The sequence below is a fragment of the Balaenoptera borealis genome, assembly GCF_965194805.1.
Source record: "Balaenoptera borealis genome assembly, chromosome: X".
Lineage (NCBI taxonomy): Eukaryota > Metazoa > Chordata > Mammalia > Artiodactyla > Balaenopteridae > Balaenoptera > Balaenoptera borealis.
In genome coordinates this window covers 129288896-129302253 of record NC_138881.1, presented here as the reverse complement: position 1 = coordinate 129302253, position 13358 = coordinate 129288896, and the positions used below count along the sequence as shown (strand labels likewise).

Below are 13358 nucleotides of genomic sequence, written 5' to 3'. Positions count from 1 at the left end.
CACTCCTACATGTCTGGCTGCTCCTTCTGTCTTCTTGCTGAATCCTTCTCCTCTAGCTGACCTCTAAATGTTGACTTTCCATGGGGATTGGTTCTCCACTCTCTTATCCTAGATGAGCTCATCTAGACCTGCCATTTTAAACATGCTTTATTTGCCAAAGATACATTGCATACAGAAAAAAACCAAAGGCACAACCAAAGTTGAGGGAAAAACCAAAAACAAAACACAAGGCATACCAAAAAGTTGAGGGAAAGGTAGATGAATAGAGACCCACAAAGATGGAGGAGGACCAACCAGGAAAGCGAAAGGAAAGCCAGAAGAGTGTGGTGGCCTTGAAGCCAAAGGAAAAGAAACCTTGAAGAAGGAACAAGTGTCACCTCCCAGCTCTGTTCACTGATACACAGTATTAAGACTGTAAAACAGTCACTGAAATTTTATAAGGAAGGAGGTCATTGGTAAGGGTCAAAGAGACGTGCAGTGGAGTGGGAAAAAAACACAAAGAGAAACAGAGATGAGAAATCATATGGTCCCTGAGACAAAGAGATGAAAAGGTAGCAGCCTCAGCCGTTTAGCAACTTCAAAAAGAAAACTGAGTTTAGCAACAATACAAAAAGATCTAGTGTGCTAGCGGACCATAAGTTCGTTATGAAGTGTTATGATGTAATTGCTTAAAATGCTTATGTAATCTTAAATTACATTAAGAAACAGGGTGTCTTCATCTCTTTAAGTACTATTGCCATTATACTCTGTGCTGTTTAGAAAGCATGTGTAATACTGAGTTCAATTCTAGGTACAGTATTTTAAGACTGGACAGAAGGGCAAAGTATGGCGAGAGACCTGGAGGTTGTATCATGTGAAGAACGGCTAGAGGAACTAAAAATATTACACATGAAAAAGACAGCAATCTTCAAGTTTATATAAAGTATAGTCACCTAGAAGAGGGAGGACATTATTTGGAATATAACTAGGAACAGTGAATAATAAGTTATAAGGACAGCTATGCAAGTTATGCATAGTAGTGTTTTATTCAATAAAAGCAGTCCTCAATTTTAAAAATGCCTATTAAACATTGGGTACATAGCAACAGAAATTTTACTTTCCTCTCAGATGTCACTAATAAGCATTTCTTGAGGGGACCTTCAAGATGGCACACGAGTAAGACGTGAAAATCACCTTCCTCCCCACAAATATATCGAAAATACATCTACATGTGGAACAACTCCTACAGAACACCTACTGAACACTGGCAGAAGACCTCAGACTTCCCAAAAGGCAAGAAAATCCCTACGTAGCTGGGTAGGGCAAAAGAAAAAAGAAAAAACAGAGACAAAAGAATAAGGACGGGACCTGCACCTCTGGGAGGGAGCTGTGAAGGAGGAAAAGTTCCCACACCCTAGGAAGCCCCTTCACTGGTGGAGATGGGGGGAGGGCGGGGGAAGCTTCAGAGCCATGGAGGAGAGTGCAGCAACAGGGGTGCAGAGGGCAAAGCAGAGAGATTCCTGCACAGAGGATCAGTGCCGACCAGCTTCACCAGCCTGAGACGCTTGTCTGCTCACCCACTGGGGTGGGCGGGGGCTGGGAGCTGACTGGACCTGCCTAAGAGGCAAGAGACCACTGTTTTGGGGTGTGCAAGGAGAGGGGATTCAGAGTACCACCTAAACGAGCTCCAGAGACGGGCACAAGCCATGGCTATCAGCTCGGACACCAGAGATGGGCATGAGATGCTAAGGCTGCTGCTGCAGCCACCAAGAAGCTTGTGTGCAAGCACAGGTCACTATCCACACCTCCCCTCCTGGGAGCCTGTGCAGCCCGCCACTGCCAGGGTCCCATGATCCAGGGACAACTTCCCTGGGAGAACGCACGGCGTGCCTCAGGCTGTTGCAACGTCATACTGGCCTCTGCCACTGCAGGCTTGCCCCACATTCAGTACCCCTCCCTCCCCCCACCGGCCTGAGTGAGCCACAGCCCCCTAATCAGCTGCTGCTTTAACCCCATCCTGTCTGGGAAGGAACAGATGCCTGAGGGTGACCTACATGCAGAGGCGGGGCCAAATCCGAAGCTGAACCCCAGGAGCTGTGCAAACAAAGAAGAGCAAGGGAAATTTCTCCCAGCAGCCTCAGGAGCAGCGGATTAAATCTCCACTATCAACTCGATGTACCCTGCATCTGTGGAATACCTGAATAGAAAATGAATCATCCGAAAGTTGAGGCGGTGGACGTTGGGAGTAACTGACTTGGGGTCTGCTGTCTGGAACTGATTTCAGATTTTTATGTTTATCTTAGTATAGTTTTTAGCGCTTATTATCATTGGTGGATTTGTTTATTGGTTTGGTTGCTTTCTTCTTTTTTTCATTATTACTTTATTATTTTAATAATTAAAATTTTTTTATTTTAATTATTTTTAAATTTTTTTTATTATTTTTTTCTTTTTTTCTCCTTTTTCTTCTGAGCTGTGTAGCTGACAGGATCTTGGTGCTCTGGCCTGGTGTCATGCCTGAGCCTCTGAGGTGGGAGAGCTGAGTTCAGGACATTGGACCACCAGAGACCTCCCGGCCCCATGTAATATCAATCAGCGAAAGCTCTCCCAGAGATCTCCATCTCAACTCTAACACCCAGCTCCACCCAACAGCCAACAAGCTCCAGTGCTGGATGCCCCATGCCAAACAACTAGCAAGACAGGAACACAACCCCACCCGTTAGCAGAGAGGCTGCCTAAAGTCATACTAAGTTCACAGACACCCCAAAACACACCACCAGTTGCGTCCTGCCCACCAGAAAGACAAGATCCAGCCCCGCCCACCAGAACACAGGCACCTGTCCCCTCTACCAGGAAGCCTACACAACCCACTGAACCAACCTTACCCACTGGGGGCAGACACCAAAAACAAAGGAAACTACAAACCTGCAGCCTGCGAAAAGGAGACCCCAAACACAGTACGTTAAGCAAAATGAGAAGACAGAGAAATATGCAGCAGATAAAGGAGCAAGGCAAAAACCCACCAGCCCAAACAAATGAAGAGGAAATAGGCAGTCTACCTGAAAAAGAATTCAGAGTATGATAGTAAAGATCCAAAATCTTGAAAACAGAATGGAGAAAATACAAGATATTTAACAAGGGCCTAGAAGAACTAAAAAGCAAACAAACAATGATGAACAACACAATAAATGAAATTAAAAATTCTCTAGAAGGAATCAATAGAAGAATAACAGAGGCAGAAGAACGGATAAGTGACCTGGAAGATAAAATAGTTGAAATAACTACTGCAGACCAGAATAAAGAAAAAAGAACGAAAAGAATTGAGAACAGTCTCAGAGACCTCTGGGACAACATTAACCACACCAAGATTCAAATGATAGGGGTCCCCAGAAGGAGAAGAGAAAAAGAAAGGGGCTGAGAAAATATTTGAATAGATTATAGTTGAAAACTTCCCTAACATGGGAAAGGAAATAGTCAATCAAGACCAGGAAGCACAGAGAGTCCCATACAGGATAAATCCAAGGAGAAACACACCAAAACACATGTTAATCAAACTATTAAAAATTAAATACAAAGAAAAAATATTAAAAGCTACAAAGAAAAAGCAACAAATAACACACAAGGGAATCCCCATAAGGTTAACAGCTGATCTTTCAAAAGAAACTCTGCAAGCCAGAGGGAGTGGCAGGACATATTTAAAGTGATGAAAGGGAAAAACCTACAACCAAGATTACTCTACCCAGCAAGGATCTTATTCAGATTCGACAGAGAAATCAAAAGCTTTACAGACAAGCAAAAGTTAAGAGAATTCAGTACCACCAAACCAGCTTTACAACAAATGCTAAAGGAACTTCTCTAGGCAAGAAACACAAGAGAAGGATAACACCTACAATAACAAACCCAAAACAATTAATAAAATGGTAATAGGAACATACGTATCGATAATTATCTTAAATGTAAATGGATTAAATGCTTCAACCAAAAGACACACACTGGCTGAATGCATACAAAAACAAGACCCATATATATGCTGTCTACAAGAGACCCACTTCAGACCTAGGGACACATACAGACTGAAAGTGAGGGGATGGAAAAAGATATTCCATGCAAATGGAAATCAAAAGAAAGCTGGAGTAGCAATTCTCATATCAGACAAAATAGACTTTAAAATAAAGACTAATACAGGAGAAAAAAAGGACACTACATAATGATCAAAGGATCAAACCAAGAAGAAAATATAACAATTGTAAATATTTATGCACCCAACATAGGAGCACCTCAATACATAAGGCAAATGCTAACAGCCATAAAAGGGGAAATCGACAGTAACACACTATTATTAGTAGGGGACTTTAACACCCCACTCTCACCAATGGACAGATCATCCAAAATGAAAATAAATAAGGAAACACTAGCTTTAAATGACACATTAAACAAGACGGACTTAATTAATATTTATAGGACATTCCATCCAAAAACAACAGAATACACTTTCTTCGCAAGTGCTCATGGAAAATTCCCCAGGATAGATCATATCTTGGGTCACAAATCAAGCCTCAGTATATTTAAGAAAATTGAAATCATACCAAGTATCTTTTCTGACCACAACTCTATGAGACTAGATATCAATTACAGGAAAAAACTGTAAAAAATACAAACACATGGAGGCTAAACAATACACTACTAAATAACCAAGAGATCACTGAAGAAATCAAAGAGGAAATCAAAAAGTACCTAGAAACAAATGACAATGAAAATACGATGACCCAAAACCTATGGAACACAGGAAAAGCAGATCTAAGAGGGAAGTATATAGCAATACAATCCTACCTCAAGAAACAAGAAAAATCTCAAATAAACAACCTAACCTTACACCTAAAGCCATTAGAGAAAAAAGAACAAAAAAACCCCAAATTTAGCAGAAGGAAAGAAATCATAAAGATCAGATCAGAAATAAATGAAAAAGATTTGAAGGAAACAATAGCAAAGACCAATGAAATGAAAAGCTGGTTCTTCGAGAAGATAAACAAAATTGATAAACCACTAACCAGACTCATCAAGAAAAAAAGGGAGAAGACTCAAATCAACAGATTTAGAAATGAAAAAAGAGAAGAAACAACTGACCCTGCAGAAATACAAATGATCATGAGAGACAACCACGAGCAACTGTATGCCAATAAAACGGACAACCTGGAAGAAATGGACAAATTCTTAGAAAAGTATAACCTTCCAAGACTGAACCGGAAGAAATAGAAAATATGAACAGACCAATCACAAGCAGTGAAATTGAAACTGTGATTAAAAATCTACTAACAAAAGCCCAGGACGAGATGGCTTCACAGGTGAATTCTATCAAACATTTAGAGAAGAGCTAACACCTATCCTTCTCAAACTCTTCCAAAAAATGCAGAGGGAGGAACACTCCCAAACCATTCTACAAGGCCACCATTACCCTGATACCAAAACCAGACAAAAATGTCACAAAAAAAGAAAGCTACAGGCCAATATCACTGATGAACATAGATACAAAAATTCTCAACAATATACTAGCAGAACCCAACAGCACATTAAAAGGATCATACACCATGATCAAGTGGGGCTTATCCCAGGAATGCAAAGATACTTCAATATATGCAAATCAATCAACGTGATACACCATATTAACAAACTGAAGGATAAAAACCATATGATAATCTCAATAGATGTAGAAAAATCTTTCAACAAAATTCAACACCCATTTATGATAAAAACTCTCCAGAAAGTGGGCATAGAGGGAACCTCCCTCTACATAAAAAGGCCATATATGACAAGCCCACAGCCACCATCATTCTCAATGGTGAAAAACTGAAACCATTTCCTGTAAGATCAGGAACATGACAAGGGTGCCCACTCTCACCACTATTATTCAACATAGTTTTGGAAGTTTTAGCCACAGCAATCAGAGAAGAAAAAGAAATAAACGGAATCCAAATTGGAAAAGAAAAGTAAAACTGTCACTGTTTGCAGATGACATGATACTATACATAGAGAATCCTAAAGATGCTACCAGAAAACTACTAGAGCTAATCAATGAATTTGGTAAAGTAGCAGGATACAAAATTAATGCACAGAAATCTCTTGCATTTCTATATACTAACGATGAAAAATCTGAAAGGGAAATTAAAGAAACACTCCCATTTACCACTGTAACAAAAAGAATAAAATATCTAGGAATAAACCTACCTAAGGAGACAAAAGTCCTGTATGCAGAAAAGTATAAGCCACTGATGAAAGAAATTAAAGATGATACAAACAGGTGGAGAGATATACCATGTTCTTGGACTGGAAGAATCAACATTGTGAAAATGACTATACTATGCAAAGCAATCTACAGATTCAATGCAATCCCCATCAAACTACCAATGGCATTTTTCACAGAACTAGGACAAAAAATTTCACCATTTGTATGGAAACACAAAAGATACTGAATAGCCAAAGCAATCTTGAGAAAGAAAAACAGAGCTGGAGGAATCAGGCTCCCTGACTTCAGACTTTACTACAAAGCTACAGTAAGCAAGACACTATGGTAATGGCACAAAAACAGAAATATAGATCAATGGAACAGGATGGAAAGCCCAGAGATAAACCCATGCACATATGGTCACCTTATCTTTGATAAAGGAGTCAAGAATAGACAATGGAGAAAAGAAAGCCTCTTCAATAAGTGGTGCAGGGAAAACTGGACAGCTACATGTAAAAGAATGAAATTAGAACACTCCCTAACACCATACACAAAAATAAACTCAAAATGGATTAAAAACCTAAACGTAAGGCCAGACACTATAAAACTTTTACAGGGAAATATAGGCAGAACACCTTATGACATAAATCACAGCAAGATTCTCTTTGACCCACCTCCTAGAGAAATGGAAATAAAAACAAAAATAAAAAAATGGGACCTAATGAAACTCAAAAGCTTTTGCACAGCAAAGGAAACCATAAACAAGACAAAAAGACAACCCTCAGAATGGGAGAAAATAGTTGCAAATGAGTCAGCTGACAAAGGATTAATCTCCAAAATATACAAGCAGCTCATGCAGCTCAATATCAAAAAAAACAAACAACCCAATCCAAAAATGAGCAGAAGACCTAAATAGACATTTCTCCAAAGAAGATATACAGATTGCCAACAAACACATGAAAGGATGATCAACATCACTAATCATTAGAGAAATGCAAATGAAAACTACAATGAGGTATTACCTCACACCGGTCAGCATGGCCATCATCAAAAAATCTACAAACAATAAATGCTGGAGAGGGTGTGGAGAAAATGGAACCCTCTTGCACTGTTGGTGGGAATGTAAATTGATACAGCCACTATGGAGAACAGTATGGAAGGTCCTTAAAAAACTAAAAATAAAACTACCATATGCCCTAGCAATCCCACTACTGGGCATATACCCTGAGAAGACCATAATTCAAAAAGAGTCATGTACCACAATGTTCACTGCAGCACTATTTACAATAGCCAGGACATGGAAGCAACCTGAGTGTCCATCAACAGATGAATGGCTAAAGAAGATGTGGCACATATATACAATGGAATATTACTCAGCCATAAAAAGAAACGAAATTGAGTTATTTGTAGTGAGGTGGATGGATCTAGAGTCTGTCATACAGAGTGAAGTAAGTCAGAAAGAGAAAAACAAATACCATATGCTAACACATATATATAGAATCTAAAAAAAAAGAAAAGTGGTTCTGAAGAACCTAGAGGCAGGACAGGAATAAAGACACAGACACAGAGAATGGACTTGAAGTCACGGGGAGGGGGAAGGGTAAGCTGGGACGAAGTGAGAGCGTAGCACTGACATATATACACCCCCAAATGTAAAACAGATAGCTAGTGGGAAGCAGCTGCATCGCACGGGGAGATCAGCTCAGTGCTTTGTGACTACCTAGAGGGGTGGGATAGGGAGGGTGGGAGGGAGATGCAAGAGGGAGGGGATATGGGTATATGTGTATACATATAGCTGATTCACTTTGTTATACAGCAGAAACTAACACACTGTAATGCAATTATACTCCAATAAAGATGTTAAAAACAAGTAAGCATTTCTTACTCTCTCCTATACTGCTAAAAATCACACCTGTAATCAAGTCTCACATGTGCCCACTATTATTATCTTGCAATAGAATCTGTAATGTTTTAATGAATATTGGGACAACAGAAACAACTGTGGCCGAAAGAATACTGCATTTGAAGTCCGAAAACATGGCTCTGCTAATTATTAGCAGTATGTGAATGTTCAATAAATGATAAAGTGCTATATAAGATCAGATTCAAGAAGAAAAAGAATTAAACTATAAACCAGAAAGAGAAGAAAAAAAAAAGATAATGGAATATAAAGGAAAGTTGTCTTAACACTGTTCCTCCCTGTTCTCTTACTCACTCCTTGCTTGGTCCCATAGCCATCATCCCAATTCTACTACATTCCTGCTAAGAATCCTGTATGAGTTTCCTGTGGCTGCGTGACAAAGTACCAAAAGATGCAAGGCTTAAAATAACAGAAATTTATTGTTTCATAGTTTTGGAGGCCAGAAGCTTGAAATCAAGATGTTGGCAGGTCCATGCTCCTTCTGAAATCTGTAGGGGAGAATCTCTTCTAGAATCTCTTCCTAGCTTCTGGTGGTTTGCTGGCAATCCTTGGCGTTCCTTGGCTTGCAGCTGCAGCACTTCAATCTGTGCCTCCATAGTCACATGGCATTCTCCACGTGTGTCTATGTCTTCACATGGTAGTCTCTGTGTCTCTTCCCTTCTTATAAGGACACGTACTCCAGTATGACCTCATTTTAACTTACATCTTAATTACATCTGCAAAGACCCTATTTCCAAATAAGGTCCCATTCACAGATAGCAGGGGTCAGGATTCAACATCTTTTTTGAGGACACAACAAACCCCATCTTGGGAACTCACCATTCCTCCCAAATCACTCCTACTCTCCCCTCTCCACATATTCATATCACCCCAACTTGCCTCCCTCTCTTCTCCAAAACCTCTGTCTCACATCCTTCCATAATCATATTAGAGGCCTGTCCTTAGAACGATGGGCCAGAAGAGCAACCTTCAACAGCTTGGAGTTAGAAAGACCAGTTTCTACTGCCCAGAAAGTTCCAAGGAAAGAACATTTTTGTTTCAGTTGCTGGGATTCCAAAAAAAAGATATGCTACGGGGGAATCCGAGTTAGAATTCTGAATGTAGTTTTTTATAGAGGAATTGTAGTGAAGGTCTTTAAGTCCATTAAAGGTTATATATGATGCTATTCGTTGGCTTAACAACCGAAATGTCATAAGTAGCATTATTTATAGGAAAAAAGGCACCCAGAGTTTCAAACAATAATCTTACAAAGGAACTTCTGGGATATATCCATTTGTATGGGATTGCCTGCATTAAAAATATTGCTAACAAGATAGCACAGGAACAACATAAATGTTCCTCCCCAGTGGAGGCATCTTCAAATGGAAGTTGAAGATGGTTTCAGGGAACTGAGAAGGGTAAAAGGACGAGTCAGTGTTTCTCACACTCAAGTCTTTGTGTTCTGAGAAATTTTTTAATTCTGTATTTTTATTTTGATAACATTAAAAATATATACGAATACCCGGATTATCTACATGTATACCATATAAATGAGTGATGGCAAACAATTCAGTGCTGCATTTGCATTACGAAGGCATAGGTGCCAAGAAATTCCCTAAAACGGTGCTTAATTTTTAATCTACTGGAAGCATGTCTGGCTGCTCCTAGGTTGACACATCCTAAAATCATAATGACAATCATGACTCAAGCACTCTTGTATTCCTGTTGTGTTTTTTAATCAGTTATAAGGACAAAATTTATACTTTGCAGTAACGATTTACATCTGAAAGATATCTGCATGGAAAAAGCCTTTTATTTTTAAGAACTGAGACTTAGTTATCTGACATTCTGAAAATGACAGTGTGGAAGAATAACGTTAACTCATAAATTATCTCAAGCTAAGCAAAAAATAATACTCAAAGGTGTTTGTACCAAGTAGAACCCAAATGATACTATAATGTGCTATATGAATAAACGTTGCGCAACTATTCAAACAGAACAAAGAGATGGAAGAATTAACTCGTCACATAGCACATGGCAATAGCCAATGCCAAATCAAAAGAAAGCATTCTGTATCATTATCTGTATTACTGCAAGGAGATGTATTATGTTTAATCCTTGCAACAGTTCATTAGCAGAATGTTTCACAGGAAATACATTACGGAAATTAAATTTTTTCCACCCTTGTATCATGGGGCATACTATTAAATTGTCCCATTAAATTAAATGCGGAGGGCATGGAAGGTGCTCAGGAAAAAGATGGGAACTCATTTTAGGAGACAGCTATGGAACAAGAGAAGGCACAGAAGTGAGAACATGCTTGAGAAGGTAAATAAACTAGCCTGATGAGATGGAATGGTCCATATTTGGCAAATGAGAAGGTTTAGGGATAAGTCTAATGGCCATATGTAAAAAGAAGGCCTTGCATTAATTAAGTAACTTGTATTTGCTCAAATAGTTTTTCTATTTCAGTTCAACACACGTTCTAAGGCTTTACTATATGGCACCCAATATAGTAAACATTGGAGGTATGAAGACCAGTAAGAAAGGACGTCTATACTCAAGGAAACCACAGTAAAATATGGAAGACAGACATAAACAAATAAATGCAATAATCTTTAAGGGTGAATAATCTAAGAATGCACACAATTGTTTAGAAGATTTCTTAAAGTTTTGTGATTATCTCATCTTGGATGAAGAAAAAAAATGCAGGTGTCAGCCTATGAATTGGGAATTTCCTCAGTATACAATTATTTCTTCTTGGAAGAGAGGTCAAAGTGTCTGTTTTATCCTTACTAGGTTCTCACTGCCCAGCACAGTGCCTGACATATAATATTCCCTCAAATATTTAATAAATTAATAAACACTGAGCATGTTTTGGTTTTAAATATACTATAAATGACAGATAACTTTATATTCAGTAGGACCTGGCAAGAACAATATTTTGATTACCAAACTATCTCCCTAAGATAAAGGAGTTGAGCTGAGAATAATCCAATCCACAACTCTTCTTAGGGAGGAACTAAGCAAATGACAGAAAAGCCCCCAATTCTGACGTAATAACCTTGGAGGAGACAGAAGAACAAACATTGATATGAGAGAGAGAAAGAAGAGGTGTTTATGAAAATCCTGAAGTCTGGTCACAGATCAAGACTATTCTTGTTGGTATTACAAATATTCTCTTGGGGTGATGCTCTGAGACCCAACCCAACCCTTCTAACTTTCTCAGGATAGGAGACTACCCTGTCAAGTAAAACATTTGTTCTATTTTGCATTAACCACCACCACCATATAACATCACCTTGATTCTTCTTGTTTGCCCCTTCCGCACACACTCACAAATATGTAAGCTACTGAGAGTAGCGATCTCCTATGTCTTGTTTCCAGCTATATCCCTTGCACTTAGAAGACTGTCTAGCACGTATTAGCTGTTCAATAAATGTTTGTTAAACAAAACATATGAGTGGCTCTGCTCTCAGTCACAGCTATTCAAAGGGAAAAAATGTCCGAAACATGACAGTATACTCCGGGATCAAGGGTGGGACAATGGCGGTACAGGTAGTTGAGAGCAATTAATAAGACAGAGAGAAAAGGACTTGATAACTGATTGTTTGTGGGGATTATGGAAGAGGGAGGTGTAAAGCATTTACTAAAGAGTCTAGTACGTGGTCAATTTGTTAAATATTGGCCAATAGTAATAAGAAGAACATTGTACAGGTCTGACGCTGAGGAAATAGGTCGGGGCAGAGATATAGAGCTCCTATCCGAACTGAGGAAGAAGAATTACAACACTGGGCCTTGGAGGAAGGGCACACAGAGGGCTAGGAGCCCAGAAGTAGGAGGTAAAGCAGAAAGTGACGTCATCGAAACAAGGGCGTAGAGAGTTTTTAGAAGATTCAAGAAATCTCAAGAGATTCAAATGCTACAGAGAGGTCTTGCAGAATGCAAACTGAGGGAAAGTTAACATTCTTTTTTCCTCTGTAACAACTTAAGTGACGCATTCTGACTCTTTCACTCGAGGCCCTTTTACCGGCATAAAACGCACTTCACCAAAACTGTACCTGTCCGACAATTCGAACTGTCGACACCAGAGAAGCCCTAGTCACCCTTGCATTACCTCCTAATTCCACCTTCCCGTCGACACCTCTGCCCTCCCTCTGCCATCGTCTCCCCGCCTTCGGCCCAGCGTTCCCCGCTGCTTTTACCTGTCCGGACACCGTGTGAGAACTCGGGGATCGGGAAAGAGTTGCGCGGGTTAGCGCGGGGTCGCCAACTGCTTGCTCCCGGAGGAGGCTGGACCGGACGCCGCCGGCTTCCGCAAAAGCGCCCCGCCCGCGCGCGGCTTCCTGGGAATGTGAGCGCTCCTCCAATGGGAGCGAGAGGCGGGGAGGGGCCTGCTGCGTTCCCAGCCCCCGCACTTCCCAGGAGCCGCACTGCATTCTGGGAGTGGTAGTTTCGGCTGGCCTTCGCCGAATCTGTCACCCGCTCCATCAACAATTCTTGTCATAAACAACATCAAGCGCTGTTCTTTAGAGAAAGCGAGAGAATGCACGGCCACAAAAAGTCCACCGGCGGGATAAATGAAGAGCCGAGCTTTCCCCACCGTCTCCCTGCTTAGTCTCAGCAGGCAACGTCGCCTGTTACTTCACAGACAAGATAGAATTCATCGGACAGGAATTCCCTCTACTTTAGCCACGAAATTTTTTTAACCTCCTTGGATCCCTCAGCAATCCTTTCTCCCATTCTTTTGCAATAATAAAAATGGTAATAATAATAATAAATCAACTACTCTCCTTTGATGTAAATTCCCTCATCCCCTTTACATCCCTATTCCTTCTTACTAACTCAGTCGAGCTCCACTAATAAACTAGTCTGTCTCGTGTCTCAACGGCTCCCTGCTTATTTGCCCTTTATTATCAACATTTAAAGATTGTCGAAGTTTCTCTCATCTAAAATATTCCAAAGTCACCTTTCTCAACCTCACACCACCCCAAACCTCTCACCACACACAGACTTAACTTCCCCTTTCCAGTCAAAATTCTCAACCGTGTTGCTAAAATAGACACTGTTTAACCATTACCATACCTCAGCTCTGCAGGATTTTACATTGGTTATTCCCTCCTTCTTGAAACCCCCTTAGTTTGGGCTGCTTTAACAAAATACCTCAGACTGAATGGCTTAAACAGAAATTAATTTCCCACAGTTCTGGAGGCTGGGAAGGTTCAGACCAGGGTGCCACAGTATGGTGGGGTTCTGGTGAGG

The 13358-nt window shown here is 40.2% G+C and overlaps 1 protein-coding gene across 3 annotated transcripts in view; it reads right to left on the bottom strand.

Annotated features, from left to right (window-relative positions):
• The window catches only part of VAMP7 (vesicle associated membrane protein 7), a 99060-nt gene extending 86608 nt beyond the window's left edge, over positions 1 to 12452 (bottom strand). For all 3 annotated transcript variants that reach the window (XM_082376430.1, XM_082376429.1, XM_082376428.1), the window contains exon 1: positions 12302 to 12452. The gene's annotated coding sequence lies outside the window, so the exon portion shown is untranslated. The remainder of the gene's footprint in view (positions 1 to 12301) is intronic.
• Between the last annotated feature and the right edge of the window lie 906 nt (positions 12453 to 13358).